Source organism: Trachypithecus francoisi, unplaced genomic scaffold, assembly GCF_009764315.1.
Source record: "Trachypithecus francoisi isolate TF-2019V2 unplaced genomic scaffold, Tfra_2.0 Lachesis_group18, whole genome shotgun sequence".
In the NCBI taxonomy this organism is placed as follows: Eukaryota; Metazoa; Chordata; class Mammalia; order Primates; family Cercopithecidae; genus Trachypithecus; species Trachypithecus francoisi.
In genome coordinates, this window is record NW_022681463.1 from 4,557,407 (window position 1) to 4,580,456 (window position 23,050).

The following is a 23,050-nucleotide window of genomic DNA, read 5'->3' on the forward strand; positions in this document are numbered from 1 at the left end:
TGTAAACATGGCCAGGCGCGGTGGCTCAAGCCTGTAATCCCAGCACTTTGGGAGGCCGAGACAGGTGGATCACGAGGTCAGGAGATCGAGACCATCCTGGCTAACACGGTGAAACCCTGTCTCTACTAAAAATACAAAAAAAAAAAACCAAAAAAACTAGCCGGGCGAGGTGGTGGGCGCCTGTAGTCCCAGCTACTCGGGAGGCTGAGGCAGGAGAATGGCGTAAACCCGGGAGGCGGAGCTTGCAGTGAGCTGAGATCCGGCCACTGCACTCCAGCCTGGGCGACAGAGCAAGACTCCGTTCTCAAAAAAAAAAAAAAAAAAAAAAAAAACCTGTAAATTATGTATATTTGCATATATATAGTATTCCCATTATCCTGCTAAGCATAAATTTTTACATAATTTTCCTATTATTAGTTGCTAATTTTTATTTTAAAAAATTATCAATAGTAGTATAAATTATAAATAAAACGACAATGTAAACATCTCTGATTATTTTCCTATGAAAAACTTTTGGAAGTGATATTGTAGGGACAAACAGGAAGTGCATCCTAAGGGTCTGAAACACAACGGCAAATCGTCTTCTCCATTGATTACATCCATTTACAGCCCACCCCTCTCCATCAGAGCAGAAGGTGGAACCTAGAAGTTTCTCTAAGCTTGTTAAAATAGGATTCTAGCAAAAGATTTGGCTAACAATGGGTCCTGGTGATCCAGAGGGGCTTCTCAGAGTCCAAGGTCTAAGGAAGCTGAGGTAGAGCCACTGAAAGGCCAATGAAAGGTCACGCTTTCCCTCACGCTCATCTGTCTTTCCTGATCTAGAACTCAATTGCATTCAAGCTATGCTTTCGGCGAAAAATCTGAAAATAAGACTAGAAGGGAAAGATACTGAGACTGACAAGTTTCTCAGGGTGGGGAGGTGCTAGTTGGGAGGAGGAAGAGGGTCTGTGGGGTGGACCTTGCTACTTGGAGAGGGCAGATTTGGGTGAACAACAACACAGTGACCCAGGAACTTGGAATTCCCTGCTGAGGGAATTCCCTGGGAAAACTAGGAGATAGTGAGGAAATGAGAGCTCTGAGGCTTGTCAGCTTCATGAAACTGCCTGAGGTTAGGTGCCACCCAAGCAACTGAGCATTAGAATTTTTTTTTTTAATCTCAATGTTTTAGAATTATTTGTGCTTGATTGTGATCCAGCACACAACTAATTTTCATAAACATTTCACACATACTTGAAAGGAATCCAAAGCCAGGCATGATGACTCATGCCTGTAATCTCACTATTTTGGGAGGCCAAGGTGGGGGGACTGCTTGGAACCAGTAGTTCAAGACCAGCCTGGGCAACATAGCAAGACCCCTGTCTCTACAAAAAAATGAAAATATTAGCCTGATATTACAGCATGTGGCTGTGGTCCTATCTACTTGGGAGGCTGAGGTGGGAGGACCATTTGAGCCCAGGAGGTTGAAGCTGCAGTGAGCTGTGATCGTGCCACTGCACTCCAGCCTGGGTGTCAAAGACCCTATCTTAAAAAATATATATGTATGTATGAATTTGTCATTGTTGAGTATAGTTTTCTATGAATGTCAGGTCAAATTAGTTAATTATCATATTATGATATTCTATTTTTTTTAGATTTTAGGGGTACATGTGCACATTTGTTACATGAATATATTGCATGATGCTGAATTTTGGGCCAAGTATTCGAATTTAACAAAAAATTAGCTGGGAAAAGGCATCTAACTTGAAGTACAATAAATAGCAACTTGAGATTATAAACTTTATAACGTACAAAGTATGTTTGTTCACACCTTTGTCATTTAGTTTTCATAATAACCTCATTAGATTAAGCATGGTGGATATTCTTAGTCATTATTTAACCCATTGTCAGGTTAAAACACGAAGTCTTTGGCAAGAAGCCCCTCTGGGAAGTGGCAGAGACCCAATCCCATCAGTTGGTTTCAGACTTCACGCTGTAATTCTTCACAGAAGGGTGACTGCTTCAGAAAACCATTCTGAGTGGATCTGATGGAGACTCACAGCCTGACTAGTCACAGCGACTGGTAGCCAGCATCTCCAGGCTCCTGCGTCCCACTATCAGGACCAGCCCCTCCTACCCAAAGGTCGGGCCTCATGGCTGAGCCATAAAGAGACACTCATGGGTTGGCTGGAAAACTGCTCTGGCTTCACGGAAGGACCTAGCAATGGTGAAATGAGAGGGGAGAGATTCACAGGCGATGAAAGCCAAGGAGCTCCTTCCTGGAGGCGCACTGGCACCTGTGGGTGTTAGCAAGGAGTTGTGGATCAGGCAAGAAGATGAAGGGGCATGAGGCAGAGGAATCAGGCAGTCACAGGGCCCATACAGTTTGCCACGTCCTGGGGTGGCCACACTTTCTTACCTGTAAAATAAAAAATGTGGAAATATTCAAGTTACATTTAAAAGATCAAAAACCTTATTTAGGAATGACTTGTGTTAGAAAGGCACCTGAACCTAGCTAACTTTCCTTAATTTGACGCAGATTCCAAATCATAAATTATCAAAGGGCCAAGATTCCAAGACGTCTTTTCCTCGGAACAGCAGTGTAATGGGCTTCAGCAGACGTTTCAGTGTTCAGCCCATTTTAAAATGTGATGAAGAGAACTTCACAAGAAACACAAGAGACCTGTGACCCTTTGGATGAAGTGAGCCTCCATCACCCATGCTGGAATGTATAAGGAGCCACAAAACTCATTCTGAATTCTGAATAAGGTACATGTAATATAAAAAATTAAACTTGACATTAAACTTGTAAAATGTAGTTCATTTCCCACTGAACTGGCAAAGAAAAGCAAACTAGGCTTTAAAATTGTTCAAACTTTTTTTAAAGTAGAGGTGGGATTTTAAAACTTCTAAGCCCATGAAATGATGGTGTAGGCATTTGTGAGGTTTTCAAAGAGGCACTTGATTAACTCAAACTAATTATCAGGGCAGAAAAAGGCTTCACCCCTAAGGTCTGTTAGTCAGGAAAGACCCTTCAGTTCCAAGGCCACAAGGAGTCCACGTCAATAAATGCTCAGATGACGTGATTTGAGGGAGGAACAGCCAATTCATGCTTTTCTCAAAGTATCTCCCCCACCACCTCCCAGGAACCTCCATCCTTACTAAGCAGCTCAGAAATTCTTGGCATTAGAAAACACATTCAGAAAGACAGTAAAACTCTTATCACTGAACAAAACATTAGCAAGATAAGGCTATGTTTATGATTCAGATTTTTCACCCCTTTAAATCTTACGTTAGGCAGAGCTGCTGAGAGGATTACGAAAAGGGGGCAGTTGCCTAGTGGAATAGTCTCTAAAACCAGAAGCATTTGGCTTGAGAACAGGATTCAACAAACCAGTCCACCCCACAGCAAGTAATGTCTGGGCACGCACCCTAGCTTAGCATATTCGCTTATAAATTATGCCCATGAAATATACTAACATATATCAGAAAACATGCACAATAGCCATTCTAAAAGGATAAGATTAAAAAACTACTTTATAAATATTAGTTCTAATATTTTCTTCCTGCACACAAATGTATAACTTTGGAGAGTCTACCAAAATACTATAGGAATTAATGGAAAAATATATGCAACCTGCGTTTTAATTCAGAATATAAGAAATGCAAGTTGAAGAGAGGGTGGATAAGTGAAAACAGGAAGCAATGCTCTTGAGGGACTAGAAACATGTTTCTAGTTGGGGACACTGTAGACTGGACATTCGTATTGTGTTTTCTCTTGGTTTGTATTAAATTTTATCACTTACGTTTCTAAATTGAGACAGGGCAATTTGAATTTACATTTATTTAAAATATTACATTTCAACTTAGCTCTCATAAGAAGAGAGCTATAGCAAAGAATAAATCAAAATTCCATATGATATTAAGAGAGAAAGGGAGGGAGGAAGAAGAAGTAGGAGAAGAAAGGACACCAAAGCTGGAGGTATGTGAAAATGCACACTGTCTAGGAAGAGCGAAGACAGGAGGCAGGCCATCTGTTAAGCAATTGTCACCTTAGAAGAGCCAATGAACATAGTCCTGAGAAATTTTCAAGAAAAATTAGGACTTCTTGAGTGGTCAAGAACATCGGAGCACTGGCCGGGCACAGTCATGCCTGTAATTCCAGCACTTTGGGAGGCTGAGGTGAGCCGATCACTTGAGCTCAGGAGTTCAAGACCAGTGTGGGCAACATGGTGAAACCCCATCTCTACTAAAAATACAAAAATTTGGTGAGTGTGGTAGCATACACCTGTGGTCCCAGCTACTTGAGAGGCTGAGATAGGAAGACTGCTTGAGCCTGGGAGGCAGAGGGTGCGGTGAGCCGAGATCACACCACTGCACTCCAGGCTCGGTGACAAAGTGAGACCCCCATCTCAAATAAATTTAAAAAAAGAACATCTGGGCATGCATGAGCATTAAGCAGCCTTGTCCATCACAGGAAGGCAACCTGGGACCCCTAATGGGGAGACCGGGCCAGACACTGCTTCCTGCCTCCTCGGTTTCACATTTCTCCAGCTTCAACAAAGGACTCTCTTCTCCAGGGAAACCTTCCCAGCTGCTCCTAAATACAGTAGCCCACTCTCTCCTTTGTGCCACTGTTGTGCCCAATATGTACTTCTACTGTTGTTTTTTTAATGGTATTGTGATTATTAACATGAGCCTCTGACTGGAAGAACACTGAAGGCAGGGAATATGCATGACCTTTGTAGGCCCAGTGTTTAGCACAGTACATGTGATGCACACTCCATAAAAGTTGATTGAAGAAATGAACACTGAATTGTTAAGGAATGGACCAATGGGATAATCCAATGATCATGGCAAATATCAACACCAAGGATGAAATGTAAAATATCATTAGAAAGTAGAAGAAGTAAAAAAAAAAATTATGCCACGAATACTTTTCTAACCTTTGCAATCTGATTCATGTAATTAGGCAATTTAGCTACAACATAAACTTTTCTACTGTCCTATTGGAGTGAATTCATGTGATTCAAATTAAAGTACAAATTGGGCATATTCCCAGTTAATTTAACTAAAACAGATAGCTCATAAGGATAACCAACTTCCCAAGGAATTCTGTAATCTACATTATGGTGCTGAGTTAAAGCCTTGAGAGTTTTCAGAAAGGAAATTGCTTTGTGTTTAGAATTTCAAACCAATGGCTGGGTGTGGTGGCTCACACCTGTAATCTCGGCACTTTGGGAGGCCAGGGTGGGTGGATCACCTGAGGTCAGGAGTTCGAGACCAGCCTGACCAACATGGTGAAACCCAGTCTCTACTAAAAATGCAAAAATTAGCCAGGAGTGGTGGCACATGCCTGTAATCCTAGCTACTTGGGAGGCTGAGGCAGGAGAATCGCCTGAACCTGGGAGGCAGATGTTGCAGTGAGCCAAGAATGTGCCATTGTATTCCAGCCCGGGCAGCAAAAGCGAAACTCTGTCTCGGAAAAATAAAATAAAATAAAATAATTCAAACCAATTTCTTGAACTTGAAATGATTGGTTTTGGCATTTATTCAAATAATACCTGTGCATCCACTAATGTGTGTCAGGTCCTAGGGTATAAAGATGAATTAAGCACAGTCCCTTGTCTCTAGGAACTCAACGTTTATTGGGCAGGAGGGAGTTGATAAAAGACTTCTATATACAGCAATATAGCAGGCTACATATCCTGAACAACTCTCAGACTGAAGTGCTTAATATGCTAAAATATATTTTTTCATGCATTGCTAAAACGGCAGGAGGTTAAAAAAAAAATCCATAGGGCTGAAACTTTAATGAAAACAGAAATTCTTGTTAGTACCAAAAGTATCTTTCATCTTAGGCCAAAGCCAGAGCTCCTGGGCTCCTTCCTGGATGGCTATGCGGGGCCCAAGGTGCCAAGGGGAATGGAGAAGAGGTCGAACCCCAGGCAGAGCTTCCCACCCTTTCTCATGGCTCACAAAGGCTGAGGAACATCACTTGCAAGGTTCTGGTCCAGATCCTGCATCAGTTGGAAAGTCTATGGTAGCCCATGCTCACAAGACTAGAACTTTACTCCAATATAAGGAAAATGAGAATAAATTTGCCATGCAGAAAAGAACAATAAGGAAGCTTTGTCTTTCTCAACCTCGTCACAACATACTGTGTGATGTGGGAAATTTTAAGACACAGCCAACTTTTATGTGTGTTTACAGTCTGCATTTATACTACTTATTGAAAAACCCCAAGCTGAGATTTTAACTTGGTTTCCAGATGGTTAGTGACCTCAATCAGTTGGTAGAATAAAAGCAAATCCCCAGTGAAGAAATTCACTTTCAACTGAGACAATAATAATCCCTACAGGTGAAATTCCAAAGATATTAGCTTCTCACAATACAAAGAAATAAGTAAATACATTTTAAAAATTGCAAAGCATACAAGGGAACAAAGTACTACAGCTGAGAACCAGATAGACAGTAAAGTAAAATCCTGAAAGACTTCAGAAATTAGAACTAGCAAGGATTATAGAATAACATTTTTAATAGGATTTTTAAATACTAGAAGCTCAACAATATGATCAAAGAAGCAGGAAATCTTAAAAATAACCAAGTAAGCTTTAGAAATAAAAAACATAATCGAAAATTTTAAATTGGTCGGGCCCAGTGGCTCACGCCTGTAGTCTCAGCACTTTGGGAGGCCAAGGCAGGTGGATGAGTATTTTCTAATGCTGTTGACAGCTTCCAATCTTCAGATCAATGAAGCTCAGTGGATCCTTAGAAAAATTTAAAAAGAAAATAGACCAATCAAAGTAAAATTACAGAATTCAAAAGGTAAATAGTTCTCAAAAGCTGGCAGAAAGAAAAAAATAGATCAGCATAAAGGAAGGGCAATTGAATGAACTATTGACTTCTGTACAGTGGCAATGGAAGTCAAAAGCCAGTGGAAGAGTCTCTCAAAGTGTTGAAAGAAATAAAATATGTCACTCTGGAAATCTTTGCCACAAGTAACTGCCTTATAAAAATGAGGGATATATATATATATATATATGTATTTTAGACTGAATCTTAAAGGGTAAACTGATAGATTTTCATTAAAGAAAATCCTGAAGTCAGTACTTAAGGCAAAAAAAGCACTTCTGAGATGCAAGAAGGCATGCTAAACAAAGATATTATTATAATAAGTTTTAATGAAAGCCAAAAAAATTGACTCTAAAAAACAATGTCTGATTTATGAGAAAAAAATATCAAAATACTGGATAACAATGCATATAAATTGCTCTTTATATTATTGGGGAGGGTAAAGATATTAATTTCAGGTCTTGCAAGGTCAATGGCTACAGTAACTTCCAGAAAAACAAAGAGTATGTAGAACTTCTAAACAATAAAAATTGAATAATAAAATATTTTTAATTTTTTGAAAGAAAGCAGGAGTGATGGATAATATTTGTTTAGCAATATTTTTTCTTCTATACTCCTCTCTGAGTATAGAAGTGGGAAGCCAGGCTCCTTGCTATCTGGCTTTCTGCTAAATTTTGCCAGAGGAAAGCACTTTTGGGGACTGAAGAGTAGGAGGGAAAATTCATTTTCCCCTAGTGTTTGGTGGCAACAAGAGTGGCAACTGTCAGCTGGGTGGCTCACACCTGTAATTCCAGCACTTTGGGAGGCCAAGGTGGGTGGATCACCAGAGGTCAGGAGTTTGAGACCAGCCTGGCCAACACGGTGGAACCCCATCTCTCCTAAAAATGCAAAAATTAGCCAGGTATGGTGATGCATACTTGTAGTCCCAGTTACTCTGGAGGCTGAGGTGGGAGAATCGCTTGAACACAGGAGGAGGAGGTTGGAGTGAGGATATCGCGCCACTGTACTCCAGCCTTGGCAACAGAACAAGACTCTGTCTAAAAAAAAAAAAAAAAGAGTGGCAACTGTCAAGTGTAGCAGGCAGCATGGTTTCAACTTCATTTTCGCTTTGGCCTCTTTAGCTCTAGGAATAACCATAATCATTTTCAGTTACTAATTTTGGGGTAACCTCATACTCCTTTTCTGCTCCAGTACTTCTAATACTTTTATAATAATTTCCCTTTATGTGAAATATGTATGGTATTTTCTGTTTTCCTGACTGGACATTTAAATGATATAGTAAGAAAGAAAAAAAAAAAAAAAAAAGAACAGAAAGAGCAGGATAAATACCACATAAGCAAATGGACTAAACTCTGAAGTTAAAAGACAATGCTAGACTGGATTTTAAAAAAATAACGAACATGTAGCTATATGCTGTTAAGCAGAGACATACATAAAACAAGAAAAGGCTGGGCGTGGTGGCTCATACCTGTAATCCCAGCACTTTGGGAGGCCAAAATGGGAGGATCACTGGAGCCCAGGAGGTCAAGACCAGCCTGGGCACATAGTGAGAGCCTGTCTCTACAAAAAAAACCCATTATTTAAAACATTAACCAGGCATGGTGGTGTATGCCTACAGTCTCAGCTACTCAGGAAGCTGAGGTAGGAGGTTCACCTGAGTTCCAGAGGTCAAGGCTACAGTGAGCCATGATTGTGCCACTGCACTCCAGCCTGGGAGACAAAGCAAGATCCTATCTCAAAAAATAAATAAGTCTCAAAAACTAAAACAAGAAGATAGAGAAATATTAGTAAGGGTAGGATGGTAAATCATATAATAGAAAAACAGAAATTGAAAGAAAGTCAGCTACTTTTATTAATATCAGAGAAAATTGATTTCAAGGCAATAAAAGTACGGAGGTGGATAGGGTTGCCACCTAATGATGAAAGTTTCCACTGAGGCCGGGCGCGGTGGCTCACGCCTGTAATCCCAGCACTTTGGGAGGCCGAAGCAGGTGGATCACGAGATCAGGAGATCGAGACCATTCTGGCGAACACGGTGAAACTCCATCTCTACTAAAAACACAAAAGAATTAGCCAGGCATGGTGGCACACTCCTGTCATTCCAGCTACTCAGGAGAATTGCTTGAACCCAGGAGGCGAAGGTTGCAGTGAGCCAAGATCACACCACTGCACTCCAGCCTGGGCGACAGAGCGAGACTCCATCTCAAACAACAACAACAACAACAAAGTAAAAAGCATAATTTAAAAACAAAATAGAAATAAACAAATCCACAAACATAGCAAGGAATTTTTATATCTCATAGTAAATGATAAGCCCCCCCCCCCAAAAATAGTAATGACATAAAATAACTGAACAGCTTAAATAACCAATTTAATCCAGTGGATTTATGAGAAAGTTGCACACTTGCTGGTTATTCTGTGTTCTTCAAGCTCAGATCTGTTGTCTGCCCTTCCTTCCATGCTCTGTGTCCTGGGGGTGCTAACTCTACAGATGGCATCACACTGATTTCATTAAGCTCCGCTTCCATATTGAAATCCATGTTGAAATCAGCCAAGGGGAGTCACTAGTAGATGGTCAGAGAATGGAGAAACAGAAAGGTCAGAATACATCCTCCATTTCCAGCCTGCTTCAGCAACACAATTCTGGCAATGTAATGTCTCTACGACAATGGCTCCATCCTTTCACCTCAGCCTTGCAAGTAGCTGGGACCACAGGCGTGTGCCACCATACCTGGCTAATTTTTGTATTTTTTTGTGGAGATGGGTTTTTGCCATGTTGCACAAGCTGGTCTTGAACTCCTGAGCTCAAGCGATCCACCCATCTCGGCCTCCCAAAGTGCTGGGATTACAGGCATGAGTCACCACTCCATGTATTAATTTTGAAAAGGCAAAACATAAGACTCTAGGAACAAAGCTAACAAAATAATGTACTAGTCTATTGCAGGGGTGGGGGAGGGGGGAACTAGAAAATTAATAGAAGACCAAAGTAAATTAACAAATATTATATGTTAAGAATGTTTGTCCAATTTATGTATACACTGAATGCAATTGCAGGTAAAATCTCGACAGGGCTTTTCATGGACTATGATAAGAGATTCAAAATATATATAAAACAGTCAATAACCAGGTAACATAGCAAGCCCTGAAAGAAAGAAAAGAGAGAAAGAGAGGAAAGGAAGAAATGAAGGAAGGAAGGAAGGAAAGAAAAGACAATAAAATATCTAAATATCAAGATTTTTTTTTTGAATGTGGAAAAAAACATTTCTCATGTAAGACAAAAGAGAACAAACTATAAATAAATTTGACCACATTAAATCTGTAAACTTGTATTTCTGAGTTAGGTGGAAGAGGTATGCTGTTTTAACACATTACTTCCTCTACCTCTGGTATGTTTCAATTAATTCGTAGAAAAAAGTGAGGCACCTGTATGCGGAGACTCATAGTGTGGGTGCAGGATCTTAACAGAGAACAAATAAAGCCTGTTAACTTCAAACACCTACAGAGGAACATAGCCAAGGCAAGATTAGAAAGACACCAGATTTCTCCCCAAAACTCCTCGAATACATCTCTCATTACATTTATATCATTAAAAATGTAAAAGCTAGCCAGATGCAGCCATTTTACGTTTTACATTAAAAATGTAAAAGCTGCCGGGCATGGTGGCTCACGCCTATAATCCCAGCACTTTGGGAGGCCGAGGCTGGCAGATCACTTGAGGTCAGGGGTTTGAGACCAGCCTGGTCAACATGGCGAAACCCTGTCTACTAAAAATAGAAACATTAGTGGGCGTGGTGGCACATGCCTGTAGTCCCAGCTACTTGGGAGGCTGAGGCAGGAAAATCGCTTGAACCCAGGGAGCAAAGGTTGCAGTGAGCCAAGACTGGCCACTGCACTCCAGCCTGAGTGACAGAGCAAGACTCCATTAAAAAATAAAATAAAATAAAAGTAAAAGCTGGCCAGGTGCAGCGGCTCATGCCTGTAATATCAGCATTTTGGGAGGCCAAGGTGGAAAGATCATCTGAGGCCAAGAGTTTGAGACCAGCCTGGGCAACATAGTGAAACCCTGTCTCTACAAAAGATTTAAAAATAAAAAATTGGCCAAGCATGGTGGCGTACGCCAGCTACTTGGGAGGCTGAGGTGGAAGGATTGCTTAAGCCCAGGAGTTCAAGGCTGCAACGAGCTATGATCACACCATTGCACTCTAGCCTGGACAAAAGAGTGAGAGCCTGTCTCTATTTATTATTAAAAAAAAAAATTTTTAAGTTACAATATTACAGTAGGTAATGGTAAGGAACAAATAGGGGATATGGAAAATATAATTGGAGAAATCTTCCAGAATATATAGAGCAGAAGTAAGAGAAAATATAAAAGATAAGTTAAACAAAAAAGAATTATTATTATTATTATTATTATATTATTATTACTGGCTTCTGATAACAGTAGATTAGATAATGCAGATCAGGTCTCCAACTCCCAGGTTGGATAAAATATAAAACAACATCCACTCAAAGCCTTGGGAGAGGCCTAAAGAATTACGAGACCAACCTGGAAGAAGTAAAAAAAAAAAAAAACATAAAATATATATGAAACAGTAAATAACCGGGTAACATAGCAAGCCCTGAAAGAAAGAAAATAGGAATTAAACAGGAAAATAGGAATAGGAATTCCAGAAGGAATAATTTTTTTAATGGAGGAGAATAAACAATTTCAGACATGCAAGAAATTGAACCACCCAGCAATCATCTATTCTGAATTAACAGATGCAACTGGGGAAGTCGATCCTATGAATTGGGTCATTCCTGTCATGCCCAACTAACCCAGAGTCAAGAAGCCCAGGCCGGGCAGCTTTAAGCACACATGACATTGTTCCAAGAACTGAACTCTTCTCACGCCTGGCTGCTGAACTTCTGCTGTAACCTGAAACCAGTTTTACCTAATAGCTTCTGAAACAACATGCTGCCCCTCTAAGACTAGTTTTACCCACTTCTGTCACTCACCAATCAGAACTTGCCAGCTCCCCAAAGCTTAACTAGTGACAATAATCAAAGGTAATACATAGCATTTCTCCTTTTCATAAAATCTCCAACCTCAACTTTATTCTTCGGACATACCAAAGACCATCTGGTCTGTGTGTATGCCCCAAATTGCAATTCCCATATCCCAAATAAAATGTTAAATTTAGAGATTTTTCTCTACATGTTTATATCTGACTTTATCATACATGGCGTCATTAGTAAAATCCAAAGCTGACTCACCTTAGGAAGAATTACTGGTTCTTGGAACAGCGGCGTGAGGTACCCACAGTGGAGCCTTTTGAACCCTGCTGCATCTGCAAGTGGCCTCTTCTCCCCCTCGATTTTGTTTGAGTTCTGTTTTCTTCGTGATTTGGTTGAGAAGGTTTGTCCCACTCCTGTTTGAAAGATCTCCTGTTGGGGAAAGTTATTTTCCTCCTTGACCTAAGCTCCAAAGTTTGGATGAGGGGATTTTCTCCTTCATTTGGAGAAGGCCTATCGTCCTTCCTGGGAAGTACATACTTTATTTTCCATCTGCACTTGCATTTATTTGGCCTCTGCATATTCAGTGCTTGCATTTAATTGGCTTTGTGTATTTGGCATTAAACTAGAGCACCCATAAAATGAGCTCTCAAAGTGCAAAGGCATGCCAAGATATTTTCTGAGGTTCCAGCTGGTAACATGTTCAAACATTATAGGGATCATTCAAACAGTCTGTTGTTCTTAAAATTAAACTAAAAGACTATGGCTATATGATCATACACTACAAATAGGATATGCATATTTCATTGATATCTTGAGGCTAAAAAAAATTATTCAGGACTCAAAGATTCCCTTGCTACAAAATACTATCAAAGCTAGCTGAGGCTCTTTCCAGAGCTGGCTTTTTCCCTTCTTATAATTCCTCCTCTTAGAGAATTTACCTTCTCTAAGCTAAAAGCTTTTCTTTTTTTTTTTTTCAGAATTCCTCAGCTATTCTGGCATATTGACTATTTAAGTAAAAACACTTAAAAATCTGCAGATATAAAAGAAAATCATTTTGACCTTCATGCTGTTTCTTAAAAGCAAAAGATGAAATTCCCATCGAAAAGACACCTTCCCTACACTAACATGATTGTCAACATTCTTATCTTCAAGGACAGGGAATTTACTCCAAGAAAACACTGTACAAACCTTGTTAGAATTAATCTTATCTTGTGGGCCTCCTTACACAACTCAGTCACATTTTCTCAGTTAACTATTCTTTCTCCGATTCACTATATTGGTAACTGACTCAAACTGCTTTACCTAAATTTGGTCACAGCCTTTATAAGATTGCCTATTTTGAAAAATCTTAAACTGAGAATCAATTGAGACCAGGAGTTTCAGACCAGCCTGGGCAACATAGCAAGTCCTCCCTTCTATAAAAAATAAATAAATAAAAATAAAAATCTTAACATTTAGCCTTATCTCATTTTGTTAGAAAAATAATTTGGATCCAATTGTCTTTTATAAACTGATGAGCTTATATGTTTTACTATCTCATGATTAAAATTCTAAAATAAAAACTACAAAATCTTCATGTGTGTTTAGATATGTTTATGTATATATATGTATTATATTGCATGTTGTGTCTATGTAATAAAATATGGGTCAGATGCAGTAGCTCATGCCTGTAATCCCAACACTTTGGGAGGCCAAAGTGAGAAGATGGCTTGAGCCCAGGAGTTCAAGAGCAGCCTGGGCAAGATCTCTACAAAAATTATTTTTAAATACCTGGGCATGGTGGTGTTTGCCTGTAGTCCCAGCAACTTGGGAGGATGAGTCAGGAGGATTACTTGAGCACAGGAGTTCCAGGTTGCAGTGAGCTGTGATCATGCCACTGTACTCAAGCCTGGGCAAGAGAGGGAGACCTTATCTTTATAATTAATTAATTAATTAATTAATAAAAATCTGTTGTCAGAAATGTCTCAAGAAATTTTATTCTGATTAGTTTAAGGAAATGAGCACTCATATAAAACATATAGTAATTAACCCAAATGGTTTTGTTTTTTCATTCATGTGACTTAAGTAAATATTTGATAGATTAATTGGTTTTAAAATTGTCAGTAAAATAAAATTAGAAATGTCTTCAAAATTGTCAACATACATTTTTTGCTTGGGTTTATTAATCAGACAGTTTTACATTTGCCTCTACTAGGTGTTTTAAGGACAAAAAGCTATAAACTCAGCCTAAAACAAATGGTCTTTGTTTATATAATTATTTAATAAGTAAGATTAATTTAATATTGTTGATATGATTAAAATGGCTGCAGTTGTCAATAGGATACCCTTATTTTTTATCTTAAGGTTTTTATCTAGGTAAACACCTGATATTAACAGGTAATCTAGGTGTAACTGTTAAATAATAAAGAAATTAGATAATTATAAATAAAAATAAGTATTTATAAACTTTTCATGTAAATGTTAAAATCATGTTATATAAAATTAAATAATACTCATGAAATATCTGGATTATAGCTAAACAAGATTTTTTAAAACTGAAACAAATTGCTAAAGAAACATAATGTCATTTTTGGCTTCTTAAATTTTATAAAAAGAGTAAATATATTTAGATCTGTTAATTAAAATATGAATTTAGGAAAAAATAATTTTGCATGAGAATTTTATGTGGTAAATCTTTGTCCTATGACAAAATAATTTGTTGTTTAAAAATAAAATTATGGGAACAAGACTGGAAGTTTTAAGAAAATGATAAATGGTCTAAACAAGTCAGAGGATTTATAAAAGATGGGCCTAATGAAGTAAGTTACATGTATTATCAGGTTGTCTGGGATTGGAAATAAATTAGGTATTTTTCTAAAAATTAAACATTGGTGTCAGTGGTACAGTGACACAGGACCAGAGTCTATACCTCTATATTTAAAATGAAAGTTTTCTTAAAGTATTGATCTGCTCTGAATTAAATTTCAAGAGATTTTTATTTTTAATTTTAAAAATCTGTTTCTTTAACAGCTATCTGCTTTTTGAGATTAATTTCCCTAGTTTTAGATTTAAAAGGCTGTCCTCTTCATTTAACATAATTTTTTCATGAGCTAGAGTTTTGTTTTTGAAATTTTTCAAATTTGTATCTCAGAAGTCTAACTTTTGCTGTATTTGCTGCACATAATTTGCAGTCACACATCATTGCCTCCAACTTACTCTCCTCTTGAAAAGTCCTAGGATTATAACTCTTTCCTTCAACTTTCTTGGCAACTCCTGTAACTTTTCCCCCTCTGTTCTAACTCTGTTGCTATGGCCTGACACTGAAATGTTTATCCTGAAGTCCCAGAAAAGCAATGTTTTGTTTAGCATAACTTGATTCTGTACTCCTGGCTTTTCTTGATACGTCTGAATTGTTCCATTCAACCAAGAAACTTCCCATGCTGTTACTAAAAGCCTTATATTCCTCTGCTTAAGCTGCTAGTTTTCTTGTTTACATTCCTGCATGATGTAGTGTACACTCATAATCTTGGACACATTTTTCCTCTGTCTAATTAAAATCAAGTACCTTTTTTTTTTTTTTTTTTTTTAGTCAAGTTTGACTTGCAGGTTATCTAAATGAGCTTTCCATGAGGAGAAATCATTACACTGTACAAGGTTCTTTGTCTTTTTGGCAGCTGACCTAAGAAACAAAGACTTTATGCTTTACCAAGATAATTTCTTGTGTTGCCTTTAGTAGGTTTTTGATTACTTAGGAAAAGTAAGCTTGGAAGGGTTAATATTTTTACATTCATGTAACTTTCCATATTGCTTTTGAAGTCTTTCAATTGTCACTCTGGTTAAATGAATGACTATTATTTTATAGTGACCTCTGATTCTGTTTTGATCAAGTGTTTTGAGCCTTTTTTTTTTTTTTTTCCCTTTTTGAGACAGGGTCCCACTTTGTCACCCAGGCCAGAGTGCAGTGGCACAATCATGGCTCAATGTAGCCTCAAATTCCTGGGATCAAGTGATCCTCCCACTTCGGCCTCCCTATGTAGCTGGGACCACAGGTATGCACGACCACACCAGGCTAATTTTTTAGTTATTTGTAGAGACAGGGTTTCATTATGTTGCCCAAGCTGGTCTCAAACTTCTAGGCTCAAGTGATCTGCCCGCCTTGGCCTCCCAAAATGCTGGGATTACAGGCGTGAGCCACTACACATGACCTGTTTTGCACCTTTTGACATCTTTGACAAATGTCCCTAATATCAAATGCTAAATTAAGGTTTTTTTCACCTTGAATGAACTGAGATTTTCCAGTCAGACCTGTGGAAAGCTTCTAAAGATATACTTCTTATGTTGTAGAGATATTAAATGATTAGGCTTATTTGGGATATTGTGTGAAAAACATTGTCAAATGATAAATGATACTAGATCTTTTAGTTACATTTACGGGTATGCTGTTTATATGTTTCTAAAATTATATAGTCATAGAAATCTAATATGCTATCAGTCATAATTCTGGTTATCTTAAAATACTATATGTAATAGAAATAACTAAATTTCCTTGTTGATTATAAATGTTTATCAGATTTTTAACCATGACTACTCTAAGTTCTTGTCATCCACAGTTATTCTTTAAAATTCTTCTCAGCCAGGCGAGGTGGCTCACACCTGTAATCCCAGCACTTTGGGAGGCCAAGGTGGGTGGATCACCTGAGGTCAGGAGTTCGAGACCAACCTGGCCAACATGGCAAAAACCCATCTCTACTAAAAATAGAAAAGTTAGCCAGGTGTGGTGGCACACACCTGCAATCCCAGCTACTCGAGAGGCTGAGGCTGGAGAATCGCTTGAACCCAGGAGGCAAAGGTTGCAGTGAACTGATATCGTGCCACTGCACTCTAGCCTGGGAGACAGAGTAAGACTCTGTCTCAAAAAAAATAAAATAATACAATTCTTCTCAAAAAATATTTATAATCAGATTCATGGAAAAGACTCCAGCAAGTACGTTAAATATAGGTTTCTGACACACCTCAGATGAAGATTTCCAGAACTTTAACAAAGAGATGGAGAACTCACGAAACTACTGATGGAGATCAAGCAGAACAAAAGTTGACTACATGAGATTGAATAACTGATGAAGATAATGCTTTTATGAGTGTTATCTGAAACATTATTCTCTACTTAAATGTTTTCATTTACGGATTTAAGAAAAATTTTCTCTCTTACACCACCTATAATTTATAGCAATTTGGTGAAGTATTGATACTATTTGGCTGTGTCCCCACTCGAATTTCATCTTGAATTTTAGTTTCCGTAATCCCCACATGTCATGGGAGGGACCCAGTGGAAGGTAATTGAATCATGGGGGCAGTTACCCCCATGCTGGTCTCATGATGGTGAGTTCTCACAAGATCTGATGGTTTCACAAGGGGCTTTTCCCCCACTTCGCTCTGCGCTTCTTCTTGCCACCACATAAAGAAGGGTGTGTTTGTTTCCCCTTCGCCGTGATTGTGTTTTCTGAGGCCTCCCCAGCCATGCTGAACTGTGAGTCAATTAAACCTCTTTCTTTTATAAATTACCCCGTCTCAGGCATGTCTTTATTAGCAGCATGAGAATGGACTAATACAGTAGATTGGTGCTGGGTAGTGGGGCACTGCTATAAAGATACCCGAAAATATGGAAGTGACTTCGAAACTGGGTAACAGGCAGAGGCTGGAACAGTTTGGATGGCTCAGAAGAAGAAAAGAAGATATGGCAAAGTTTGGAACTTTCTAGAGACTTGATGGATGGCTTTGACCAAAATGCTGATAGTGATATGGCAATAAAGTCCAGACTAAGGTGGTCTCTAATGGAGATGAGGAACTTTTTGGGAACTGAAATAAAGGTGACTCATGCTATGTTTGAGCAAAGAGACTGGCAGCATTTTGCCCCTGCCATAGAGATCTGTGGAACTTTGAACTTGAGAGAGATGATTTAGCGTATCTGGCAGAAGAAATTCCTAAGCAGCAAAGCACCCAAAAGGAAGCTGAGCATAAAAGTTTGGAAAATTTGCAGTCTGATGATGTGCTGGAAAACAAAAACCAATTTTCTGGGGCGAAATTCAACCCAGCTGCAGAAATTTGCATAAGTAATGAGGAGCTGAATGTTAATCACCAAGACCAAGACAATGCGGAAGATGCTTCCATGGCATGTCAGAGACATTCACAGCAGTCCCTCTCATCACAGGCCTCAAGGCCTAGGAGGGAAAAATGGTTTCATGGGCCGGGCCCAGGGCCCTTCTGCTCTGTGCAGCCTAGAGACTTGGTGCCCTGAGTCCCAGCTGCTTCAGCTCCTGCCGTGGCTAAAAGGGGACAATGTACAGCTTGGGCCATTGCTTCAGAGGATGTAAGCTCCAAGCCTGGGTGGCTCACATATGGTGTTGGGCCTGTGGATACACAAAAGTCAAGAACTGAGGTTTGGGAACCTCCACCTAGATGTCAGAGGATGTATGGAGACACCTTAATGTCCAGGCAGAAGTTTGCTGCAGCAGTGGAGCTCTCATAGAGAACCTCTGCTAGAGCAGTGCAGATGGGAAATGTGAGGCTGGAGCCCTCACACAGAGTCCCCACTGGGGCACTGCCTAATGGAGCTGTGAGAAGAGGGCCACTGTCCTCCAGACCCTGGAATAGTAGATCCACCAACAGTTTGCACCATGCACCTGGAAAAGCCACAGACACTCAACATCAGCTCATGAAAGCAGCTAGGAGGGGAGCTGTACCCTGTGAAGCCACCAAGGCAGAGCCATCCAAGGCCATTGGAGCCTACCTCTTGCATCAGTGGGGTCTGGATATGAGACATGGAATCAAAGGAGATCATTTTGGACTTTAAGGTTTAATGACTGCCCAATTAGATTTCGGACTTGCATGGGGCCTGTAGCCTCTTTGTTTTGGCCAATTTCTCCCTTTGGAATAGATGTATCTTCCTAATGCCTATACCCTCATTGTGTCTAGGAAGTAACTAAATTGCTTTTGATTTTACAAGCTCATAGGTAGAAGGGACATACCTTGTCTTAGATGAGACTTTGGACTTGGACTTTTGGGGTAATGCTGGAATGAGCTAAGACTTAGGGGGACTGTTGGGAAGGCACGATTGTGTTTTGAAATGTGAGGACATGAGATTTGGGCGGGGCAAGGAGCAGAATGATATGGTTTGGCTATGTCCCCACCCAAATCTCATCTTGTAGTTCCCATAATTCCCATGTGTAGTGGGAGGGATCTGCTGAGAGGTAATTGAATCATGAGGGCTGTTACCCTCATGCTGTTTTTGTGAAAGTGAGTAAGTTCTCATGAGCTCTGATGGTTTTTATAAGGGGCTTTCCCCCAACCTTGGCTCTGCATTTCTCCATCCTGCTAGAAGGGCATGTTTGCTTCCCCGTCTGCCATGATTGTAAGTTTCCTGAGGCCTCCCCAGCAATGTGGAACTATGAGTCAATAAAACCCTTTCCTTTATAAATTACCCAGTCTCAGGTATGTCTTTATTAGCAACATAAGAATGGACTAATACATGTGTACTTTTGTAAACACAGATAAAAGCCTTTGTTTTTGTTTCCTTCTTACTTGATTCCCAGAATTCAAAAACTATTTCTGGGTATTTTCATGGCAATATGATTATTTACCTAACTCCAAGAAAAATCTGCTCTCTCATTATAGCAGAATACAATAAAAAATATTTGTTATATTGCCAAGGCTTCAACTGAAATGTCATATTTGAAAATATAGGTCAGTTGTGGTGGCTTATACCTGTAATCCCAGCATTTTGGGAAACTGAAGTAGGAGGGTAACTTGAGGCCTGGAGTTCAAGACCAGCCTGAGCAACACAGCTAGATGCTGTCTCTAAATAATAATAATAATAATAATTAGCTAGGCGTGGTGGCGCACACCTATAATCTTATCTACTTCAGATTCTGAGGTGGCAGGATCACTTGAGCACAGGAATTCAAGGCTTCAGTGAGCTATGACTGTGTCACTGTACTCCATCCTAGGTGACAGAGTGAGCCTCTGTCTCTAAAAAAAATAAATAAAAACAAAATATGCATATACCATCTGACTTCGATGGTTCTCAGCCTTACAGTGAGTAAATAAAAACAATCACTCACTTCCTGGCAGGCCCAGGAACCTTAAGACTATAAGTAAAATCTAAAGTTTGCCTCTGTTTGGCTTCCTAATTTCAAGAGGTTTTTAAATCTGAGATTCCCATAAGATCAATGTTGGGGGGGGGAAAGTCATGTCTCTAAAGGAGAGCTATAATACAACTGTGATTAAATTGTACCTCTGAACATTTTCGAAATTCTGTTATGTTCATCTATTCCAACTTTCTTCTATAAAAATAGTAAAATGGGAACTGCTCTGTTCCTAAAGCCCTATTAGCTAAAACAAGGTGAATTTTAAGGAACAAGTCTCATGCTTGATGTATGAGCCATGAAGAAAGTTCACCAAACTGTCAATGCTATACCAAGAGACATTCAAACTGCAAATCAGAGTGAGAAGTTGACATTTTCCACACTGCAAACAGCTCTTCCTAAAACTTCAGAACAAGACTCTGTATCATAATGAGACTTTTACCCACCTTAATACTATCTTTTTCATTTGACAGGATAATGGTATAATTAAAATTTCACAATCAGTAGCTTCTGCTGGTAACTTGACAAAGTCTGACCTAAAAAATTATTATGCTTAGTGTGGCAGCTCATGCCTGTAATCCCAGGACTTTAGGAGGCCAAAGCAGACAGATCACTTGAGGCCAGGAGTTAGAGACCAGCCTGCCCAATATCGCGAAACCCCATCTCTACCAAAACACATCAGTTAGCTGGGTGTGGTGGCACACACCTGTAATCCCAGCTACTTGGAAGGCTGAGGCACAAGAATTGCTTGAACCTAGGAGGTAGAGGTTGCAATGAGCCGAGCTTGCACCACTGCACCCTAGTCTGGGTGACTAAGCAAGACTAAGACTCTATCTCCAAAATATATATATTTACACACACACACACACACACACACACACATATATATATATATCCATATAGTGGGAAACTTTGAAAATATCCCTAACACAACTTTTTGTTCTAATTATACTGGTGGTCTCTTTTGTAATTTGGCATTCTCTGCATTGATTCAACCCAGTCATAAAATGCTACTCAGTAGCTACAGCAAGTCTCACCAAATATGCCTGCACTTTTTCATCTTTACAGTTGGTTACCTTCAAAATTAGATTCATGACTTTGAACCATTATACAAACTGGATTTATTATACAGTTGCTGATTATTTTTTGTAGCATAGTCTTTAAGCTTTGCTCTTATAGCCTGTCTAATCCTTGTAAAGCCAACTCTCTTAATAGAATAACATTAGCCCAGTGCTTCAAGATGATTGCTGATGCCTATGAAACTGACCATATGGAACTTGATGCTGGATTCCAAACAAACCTGTCCTGAGAGTTTTCCTTCTGGCCTCTTTGCTATTCAAATGTGGTCTGGGACCCTCACATAGACCTCCCTATATTCCCCCTGACATGGGACAGAGACAATTGTGACAGGTCCATCCTGGCACTGAAGGAAAATTAAGCCTAACTTCAAAATGCTTGATCAGTGCTGCATTCAGAGAAAGATTCTGATCAAAAGGGGGAAGTGTGAAAGTTGATCATATGAATTGGGTCATTCTTGTCATAACCAACTAAAACAAATCAAGAAGCCAGAGGAAAAGACAACCAGGGCACATCACATTGCTCCAAGAATGCAATTTTCTGCAAGCTTGCCTGCCAAAGCTGCCTGCTATAGCCTGAGACCAGTTTCATCTAACAGCTACTGAAACAACCTGCTACAACTGTAAGGCTAATGACGACCATTTTCACTCACCAATCAGAGCTTGCCAGCTGCCCCAAACTTTGCTAGTGCCAATGAACTTTCTCAAAAAGGAATACACAACATTTCTCCTTTTTATAAAACCTCCAATCTCCTTTTTATTCTTCAGATATGCAGAGGACCACCCATCTGTGTGTATGTCCTAAATTGCAATGCTTGTATCCCAAGTAAAACATTAAATAAGATTTGTCACTACACATTTTATTTCACTTCAACAGAACCCAGAACAGAGTGACCATTTAGAATGAAGTCTAAATAATTTTTATGGATATTTGCCTATGGAGAAAAAGTTGCAATCTCCCAAAAAGATAAAACAATAATGAGCAGTTAAGCATCTTGCTTGCACACACACACACATATTACATTTTATAAATATATGTGTGTGTGTACACCATATACATATATACACCATTGTATTAGTCCATTTTCACACTGCTATAGAGAACTACCTGAGATTGGGTAGTTTATGAAGAAAAGAGGTTTAATTGACTCACAGTTCCACAGGCTTAATAGAAAGCATGGCTAGGAGGCCTCAGGAAACTTACAATCATGGCAGAAGACAAAGAGGAGGCAGGCACATCTTACCATGGCAGAGCAAGAGAGAGAAAGAGAACAAAGGGTGAAGTGCCACACACTTTCAAACAACCAAATCTTGTGAGAACTCAGTCACTATCATGAGAACAGCAAGGAGGAAATCTACCCCCATGATCCAATCTCCTCCCACCAGACCCCTCTCCTGATACATGGAGATTAAAATTCAAGATGAGATTTGGGTGGTGACACAGAGCCAAACCATATCATTCTGCCCCTTGCCCCTCCCAAATCTCATGTCCTTGTCACATTTCAAAACCAATTATGTCTCCCCAACAGTTCCCTAAAAAGTCTTAATTCATTCCATTGTTTTTTGTTTTTTTTTTTTGAGACGGAGTCTCGCTCTGTTGCTGCCCAGGCTGGAGCGCAGTGGCCGGATCTCAGCTCACTGCAAGCTCCGCATTCCGGGTTTACGCCATTCTCCTGCCTCAGCCTCCCGAGCAGCTGGGACTACAGGCGCCCGCCACCTTGCCCAGCTAGTTTTTTGTATTTTTTTTAGTAGAGACGGGGTTTCACCGTGTTAGCCAGGATGGTCTTGATCTCTTGACCTCGTGATCCGCCCGTCTCGGCCTCCCAAAGTGCTGGGATTACAGGTTTGAGCCACTGTGCCAGGCCTCCATTGTTAACTTAATAGTCCAAGTCCAAAGTCTCCTCTGAGACAAGGCAAGTCCCTTCTGTCTATGAGCCTGTGAAATCAAAAGCAAGTTAGTACTTCCAAGATAGAATGCGGGTACAGGCATTGCATCAATGCTCGTATTCCAAAAGGGAGAAATTG

The 23,050-nt window shown here is 39.6% G+C and overlaps 1 long non-coding RNA gene across 2 annotated transcripts in view; it reads right to left on the reverse strand.

Annotated features, from left to right (window-relative positions):
• Window positions 1-321: 321 nt before the first annotated feature.
• Window positions 322-23,050, reverse strand: part of LOC117063502 — a 28,314-nt gene continuing 5,585 nt past the window's right edge. Inside the window, exons 1-4 of one of the 2 annotated variants that reach the window (XR_004428960.1) lie at window positions 13,600-13,655; window positions 12,088-12,258; window positions 9,236-9,395; window positions 322-2,395 (exon numbers count right to left, since the gene is read on the reverse strand). This is a non-coding gene — a long non-coding RNA (uncharacterized LOC117063502). Of the gene's footprint in view, window positions 2,396-9,235; window positions 9,396-12,087; window positions 12,259-13,599; window positions 13,656-23,050 lie in introns of those variants that run through there. The other variant, XR_004428961.1, reaches the window with a different exon arrangement.